This window comes from Gossypium arboreum, chromosome 3 (assembly GCF_025698485.1).
Source record: "Gossypium arboreum isolate Shixiya-1 chromosome 3, ASM2569848v2, whole genome shotgun sequence".
Lineage (NCBI taxonomy): Eukaryota > Viridiplantae > Streptophyta > Magnoliopsida > Malvales > Malvaceae > Gossypium > Gossypium arboreum.
In genome coordinates, this window is record NC_069072.1 from 11,430,663 (window position 1) to 11,439,115 (window position 8,453).

Consider the following 8,453-nt stretch of genomic DNA (forward strand, 5'->3'; position numbering starts at 1 on the left):
GTGGTGGTTTCTAATTTCCTTGGCCTCCCCATGAAAAATTTAGGTGATTCCTCCAACTTGCATTGTAAGTATTGCTATAAGGATTGTTTTCAGATCGAGGATTACGACCCATGTAATTTAACTGCTCGTTCTCCATGTTATGGCCATAAGGTGGGTATTCTCAATTGCTTGATCCACCTCTATTTATTTGCACTGCATTACTGGGTGAACCTATGAAGAACTAAGAAAACCATCAATTTTCTTATTCAAGAGTTTTACCTGATTAGAGAGCATGGTGACCGAATCGACGTTATAAACACCGACTTTTTTTGTTGGCTTTGTCCTCATGATTTGCCACTGATAGTTATTCAGTGACATCTCCTCTATAAATTCATAGGCATCTTTAGGTGTTTTATTATTGATAGTTCCACCAGCAGCTGCGTCAACCATTTGTCAAGTCAAAGGATTCAGGCCATTATGAAACGTTTGAACCTATAGCCAAAGTGGTAACCCATGGTGAGGGCATCGTCTCAAGAGATCCTTGTATCTCTCCCATGCATCTTAGAGTGTCTCTAAATCCATCTGCACAAAAGAACAGATATCATTACGTAATTTAGCCATTTTAGCTAGCGAAAAGTATTTTAATAGAAACTTTTTGGTCATTTGTTCCCAAGTAGTAATTGACCCTTGTGGTAACGAGTTCAACCACTGTTTAGCTTTGTTCCTCAACAAAAAGGGAAACAACCGAAGACGTATGGCATCATCAGAAACACCATTGATTTTAAATGTATCGCAGAATTCTAAGAAATTTGCCAAATGAGCATTTGGATCCTCATCCTGCAAACCATCAAACTGAACAAACTGTTGTATCATTTGAATTGTGTTAGGTTTCAGTTCAAAATTATTTGCAGCAATAGCAGGTCTAACTATACTCAATTCAGATCCTGTTAAAGTAGGTTTAGCATAATCATACATAGCGCATGGAGCAGGATTCTGATTTACTGGATTAACAACAATTGTAGGCGATATCAGGTTTTCCTGATTTTCAGCCATCTCCTCGGTCGTGGTGTGAATATCGTCCTCTTGCTTGTCCGCTGTGTATCTTAAGCTTCACCTTATTTCTCTTTGGTTTCTGCGAACTATGCGATCGATCTCACTGTCAAAAAGTAATGGTCCTGAAGGGTTTCTTCTAGTCATAAACTATAAGAACCTGCCAGAAAAAGGGAAAAAGATGATTTAGTAATAAAAATTAGAATAAAATTTAAATTGCAGTAAAAGTAAATGGCTAAAGTAATAAAAATCGAGTGTTCCTAATATCTTAGTTCCCCGGCAATGGCGCCAAAAACTTGATACGTGATATTTGTGACAGGTTTTAAATATTTATAATGAATCGTTCTTGAAACTAAGAAGAAGGCAAGTGTACCTATCGAATAGTAGTATAGCTTTAGCAAGACCGGATTATCGAACCCAAAGGAACTAAAAGTACTAGTATCAACTTTCTTTTTATTATCTAGCCTAAAAAAATAAAAAGGGTTTGTTTATCTAACTAATTAATTAAACTAAGAAATCACAGAAAAGAAATTTGGGGAAAATGGTTTTTGGAAAACTCGATTGATTAAGACAATACCTAAGGAAAAATCCACCTAGAATTCACTTGTTATTTGACTCTGAATCGGACGATTTTTTCATTCAACTTGTTCCGTAGAGATCCCTAAGTTATATTATTATCTCTCTCGAGACTAACAACGTCTAACCCTAGATTGAATAATTGAAATCTCTTTCTAATTAACACAATAGGGTTGCATTAACTCGATCTATGGATCCCCTTATTAGGTTTCACCCTAATCCAGCAAAATCTTGTCACCCTATCTCTAGGCACGCAACCAACTCCGCTTAATTATGAAAAATTTACTCTTAGATAGGGTCTATTCCTCCTCTGAATAAGAGCTTAACTTGAATCAATATCCTGGAACATCAAAACAAGAATTAAGAACACATAATTAAGAACAAGTCAAATATTTATCAAACAATTCAGATAATAATAACAAGATCCATCTTAGGTTTCATTCCCCTTAGGTATTTAGGGGTTTTAGTTCATACTAATGAAAGAACACATCTCAAAAGAATAAAAATAACAAAACATAAGAGAACCCAAAACTCCTGAGGGAATTTGAAGGGAGATCTTCAGTCTTGATGGTGAATCCAGCTTCTGAGATGGATCGATCGGCTTTCCTTGAGCAATTCCTTGCTCCCTCCTGTTCCTCCCCCTGTCTAAGTGCCTCCTCAAGTGTTTAAATAGGCTTTGGAATGCCTAAGACCCCTCAAAATTGGCCTTTTCTGAATTGGACTAAACTTGGGCTCGGCGGGAACACGCCCGTGTGTAATTGCTTAAGGCAGTGGTCAAGGCTGTTAAATGGGCACGGGCGTGTGATCTACCCGTATAAATCGTGCTTTGACCTTGCCAAAGGGACACGGCCGTGTGATCTACCCGTGTGAGGAAGTCCAGGCCGTGTTGATTTCGTACGTTGGTCCATTTTCTCCGTTTTTGTCCCGTTTCTCGTTCCTTTCCCTCTCCTAAGCTCACCTAAGTATAAAACATGAAATTAAGGCATTAGGAGCATCGAATTCACCAATTTTAAGGAAAAATCATCCATAAAGTGTGCTAAGCATGGGATAGAAATATGTATAAATTACGGTTTATCAGGGCTCTGACGAATCTCTGAATCTGAGCTAGCTTTGAGTTCACTATAAAACATAGAAAGAAATAAACAAAGTAAGCTTTATAGCTTAGTAAGCTCGTATGAAATAAACTCGATAAAATCATAAACACATAATTCAACAATTGATTATAAGTACATGAATTCACATCAACTAATAACCTTTCAATAACTCTTTCACAAAACTATTTACTTTCTTCACCAATTCTTCAATTCTAAGCTAATATGGTTTACGCACATACCTGTACCATCTTGTACCAATTCCATTCTCAACCACATCATTCATTAACCTGTTGAACCATTCAGAATAGAAGTCGGATACTTAGGAGTCTTGCACACTAAGTACCTATACCATGGCCCGAAGCCAAATCAAGGTAACTTATATCCGAACAACTGATATCATGACCCGAAGCCAAATCAACCGATATTCATGGCCCGAAGCCAAATAGGTATAACTCGCACCCAAAGTGCTAATATCATAGCTTGAAGCCAAATCAATGTTCCATAAAGACATGTCACTAGTATCCTAAACTATTCCTAAGGTTCAATAGGGATTTCAAATGCCGAATTACCATCGAGTCATTATCGAACTTATTCAAAGTCACGTATTCACAACTTATACAATATAAAAGCATTTAAAATACACTTATAATGGAATTTATCACATACGAACTTACCTCGGATGTGAAAACGATAAAACAAATCGATTAGTCAATAACTTTAGTTTTCCCCCGATCTATATCCAAATTCTGATTTTATTGATCTAAATATATTCAAGATTAACTTATTTAATAATCTCTCTATTTAATTTAATCCAAAACACACATTTAAGCACATTTACACATTTCCCCTAATGTTTTACCACTTTTTCAATTTAGTCCTTATTTCATAAAACAAAAATTTAATGAAATTCAATGCTAACCCATACTAGCCGATTTACACATTAGTCCCTAGCAGCTCATATTTTCCATTTATTTCACATTTTAACCAAAAGTTTCAACATTTCACATATTAATCCCTAATTTGCATTTTCACTAAAAATCACTTAATAAAACTTGCATATTTCACAACAAACATTCACAATCTATCATCAAACATCAAAACACTCATGTATTCATCAATGAAATCATTCAAAATCTTGAACATTTTTGTAAAATAGTCCCTGGGCTAGCTAGACCTCGTTGCAACGATCTAAAAAACATAGAAATCATTAAAAACTGAGTCAAAATCACTTACCAATTAAGAAATGCAATGACCAAACCCTTAAATGGCTTCCATGGATGTTTTCTTCAAGTTAATTTCGGATAGAGAAGATTATACCAAACAATTATTTTGTTTTGTGTTATTTATTTTAAGCTAAATTACTAATTTACTAATATAACCTTAATTAATCACACTAATTTCAAAAATACCATTCTCATAAATTTACACTATCATATAAATGGCCCAATTACCACTTAAGGACCTCCACTATTTAATTCCATAGCCATTTAATACTTCTAACTTATAGAACTCAAATTTTTTACTTTACGCGATTTAGTCCTTTTTATCAAATTGGCCACTCAAACAGTAAAATTTCTGAACAAAACTTTCACATAATCATTTTATCATGCTAAAATAATTAAAATAATAATAAAATAAATATTTTGACTTTGGATTTATGGTCTCAAAACCACTATTCCGATTTGACTCAAAACGGGCTGTTACAGCTAAACATTGAAGACAATGTGTTATCTAAAGTTTGGGGGTCATATAGGAAATTTGTTTCAATTTTTATGTGTTTCTTTTAATTTTTATTGTCAATAGTGTCCTTGAGCTTGTAGAAATACAAGTGATTGGTTAGGAGCATGTATATAAGTTGATTGTATTTACTATAAATTTGGCATGATAGTAGATGATTTTGAATTTTTTTTTATTAGACTACTAAGTTCTATATATTACACTATAAATAGGAATCAAGCAATTAAATATACCATATGATATAGAAAATACAAGGAAACGAGCATACTAGTATTATGAAAAATTGTTGAAATTTTGCTTGTTTGGGTGATTAAATTTGTGAATGTTGAGATACCTATGGATGAACTAAGGCATTATTGGCTAACCTTATTTATACCTCTTTAGTACCTATACTTGAGCCAAAAAAAAACACTTATTGATGAACCTTCATACAAAATCCGACCCAAAAATGTTAATTTGTATTTACCCTTTTTCTTTGGTCCTAAATTGCACGACTATAGAAATCTGACCATACATATGAGGGTTAAATAGATACATTACAGTGGCATTTTGTAAAAATAGAGTGAAATAAGAAAGATCAATGTGATAGAGTGATTATAGGTTAGCCAATATGTGCAGCAAAAGAAAAATCCAGAAATAAAATAAAAGACAAGTACCAAAAGTGCTCAAGAGTAAAAACATTATTGAATGAGAAATGTATTGAAAAAGAAGAAAAGAAAAGTGACAAAGTCACCAAAATTAGAGAGACTCGTTCATTAAGTGCACACAAACTCGTAAGCTACCCATAGTTGTATTATGTTGTGATTTCTTATGGAGATATAAGGAAGGCGAGAGAAGGAGAAATAAGGCAGTGAGCTAGTAAGGGTCGCTAAGGGGGAATAAGGAATAATATGATGTGCCAAACTATTTGAAGCTTACTGTCCTTGAATTTCATACTTATCTTAAACACCTAGAATATTACAAGCCATAAAGCCCTATGTGATCTAGGTAAACTTATTTATGAATTGACATCATACTGAATAATTTCATTTACAACTGTTTGCATTCTGATAGGATAATCAAATTGCCTATATAACTTATTGATGGATCATTCCATTTGAAACCCTTAATGTTTATATGATTTGTAATATACTGAATATAGGTGTCTGATATAACAAATGGTAAGTCAACTATATATCGTGCTGAGATTAAATGTAAATATGAAATGCCTAGTCATGTGCTCCAAAACTAACACTTGTACCATATTTTCTCAATGGTCGTCTTTTAATTACTGTTGCTTGAGTACAAACAATGACTTAAGTATGGAAGAGTTTGATCTGTCGTAATTTGGTGTAGTAGATTAAACTAATTTTCATACTTGAGGAGCTTGAATACAAGAATTATTATTTAATTAAGTTTTCTAAGTTTCATTTACATTCAATAAAAAGTGTAATTTTAGCCTTTTATTGACCTTAGGGGTCGAATGAAGCAGAAGGGTGAGCTAGCATAATTTGTCAGTGTGCAAGAGACCATTAGAAGGAGTACCAACCCAATATTGGTCACTATGTTGCAACAAAGGGAGTTTGGTGCTGCAACATAGGGAGCAAAGAGCATGAATTCCAATATTGCTTTCAGTGTCGTGACACACCCCTAAAGTTACCTTGAGTACGAGCATACTACCTTTGATGTCGTGACACAGGCACTAGGGTGTCATGACATCTATCCTGTATGAGAAATACATATGACCCAGGGGCATTTTTGTCTACACAACCAAATATTAAACACGAAAGCGAGAGCTGACCTAAGGTTGAGGATGAAAGTAGCCCTAACTCTATAAATAGGCTCATTTAACACTTGTTGGAGACAACTTTTCATATTGTATGATTTTCCTCATAATTTCAGTTTTTAGCTTTTCCTTTTTCTTAGACTTTAGGTTATTTTCAATTTTGCATTTGTCAAGAGATATGATTTTTGGAACTTGATCAAATCTTTGTGGATATCATGCTTCAATTAAATACAATTCAGGCTTATCTTAAACCTTAATCTCTTTATTTGTTATTAATGTTCATCTTTTACATCAAGTTTATTATGTTTTTGAGATCCGTAAGGAACTAATCTTCTTGTAAGGGTTTAGTGAGTGGAGGTATGATTAATTGATTATTGTGCAGGGGTTTCTTAAGTAGATCAGCTATTTGGGAAAGGAATAATTTAAACCCTAGGCTTGACAACCCTATGAAGTCATTTAGGTGGGAATTAACCCAAAATTGGTATAGCCTATCCGTGAACACATTAACACCAGACTATTATGGACTGTGAGGTCGAGAGATAAATAGTTCTTGTTGACTCGTTATTCTAGTGGAAGATCAAGAGATCCTGCTAGGATAATGTCAGGTTGATTGAACAAGGAACTCGAAGCAACATTTAGTTATAATTACTAAAGCAAGCTATTAACCCATGCTCAGATCTAATTAATTTTCCATAGAAAATTTCACAATGTTTTTCCATTTATATTATTTTACTTCTTTAGCTATTAAAAAACTATTTCTTTATGTTTAGTTTTAATATAATTTATTTAAAGTACTAATTAGCTCTATTTTTGCTTAGGTTAGAATTAACTAGTGCTCAACTCGCTTGGGTATAACTATATTACAACTTGACCCGTATACTTGTAGATGCCGCCTATTTAACATATTTTGTGCAAGATTTATACTTCAAACGTTGGTATGTCCCTAGGTGGTCAATGACGTCCCTTGGTATGCGCAGGTGGGTGAGATGTTGCTTGATTTAAGTAAAGGAGTTGCTTGATTTTCTCCTCCTTTAGTGTCGTCCCTTGAATAGTGGAAGAATGGGTATTTTCTTGCTAATTTAAGCAAGGAAGTTAGCTTAATTTCCTCCATGTCTGGCTAACCATTGAGTGGTAAAAGAGAGGTGGTTTCTTATTGCTATTTTTAGCAGTGGTTGGATGTTTGAAGCTTGTTTCAAGGGAGAATAGGTGTTGATTTTATTTGGTTAAATCTAACAGTCTATTTAGGAGATGGATGGGCAGTTATGTATTGCTGAATTTGGCAGTAGATGTTGTCAATCTCATTTCATAGCAAAGTGGGTAAGTGGACTGGTTATGAACCTCCAATTAAGACAATACTGGCCTCTATGCAATTAAATTTGGAATAACATCATTGTAAAGCCCATGTGACTGCGTTATCAACATGTATCTGTGTAACATCTTGATTTTCGGGTTTATTCTCAATTTTCAATATTTTGTAAAGATTTTTATAATTTTGTATTTGGATGTGGAATTAGTATTTTGAGTAGGTAAATGGGCTTATAGAAGGCCCATGAGTTGGCCAAAACCCAGTTGAATTTTTGGAATTTTAGACTTAGGAGTTAGGGGTTCTAGCTAAGTGGCCTTAAGTGGAGTGATGGGTAAATTGCATCACAAATGAGCCTTTGGTAAAGTGGCTAAGTGACGCCACTAGAGAGCTATGAAGGTGGCGTGTAAGTGTTGGGGGAAGACCTGGGTTCGATTCCCTTTGTTGGCAAATAGGTGCATTTATTTTTTTAGTGCAGGAGGGGTAAGTGTTCATCATCTCAGATCTGGTTATATTTTACAAAGTTAGGAAAAGCCGAAGTCCCTAAAATATAGAGAGGTCATCGAATTGGGCATGTGGCTCTAAAGGTTTTTAACCGACGTTTTCACAATGATTAGTGTCTTCTTAAGTGTTGGATTAAAGGCGGGGTTGTTGGAGCAATCGGATTCGAGCTAGCTACCGCTTTTGGCAAAGAAGGTAAGGTTTCAAAGGCTTTTAGGGATATGGTTTGAGCATGGATGAGTAAGTTTGGGGTTTAGTGATTATGGTTTGTAAATAAGAACGTGCTAATAAATTGTAGGACATCGAAGGGATCTCGAAGTAGTCGTCGCAAATCGGTGTGTACTTAACACCCTTTCTTAGTTCAATTCGTAGAGTTTAAATGCCTAATTCCGGCATTTCATGGTCATGTGAGTATGCGAATGCTCTCAAGGCATAGAGTAATTGTTAG

The 8,453-nt window shown here is 34.6% G+C and overlaps 1 non-coding gene across 1 annotated transcript; it reads left to right on the forward strand.

Annotated features, from left to right (window-relative positions):
- Positions 1-487: 487 nt before the first annotated feature.
- On the forward strand, positions 488-594 carry LOC128291158 (small nucleolar RNA R71). Its single transcript, XR_008280934.1, has one exon. It is a non-coding gene; the product is annotated as a small nucleolar RNA R71 (small nucleolar RNA).
- Positions 595-8,453: the final 7,859 nt, after the last annotated feature.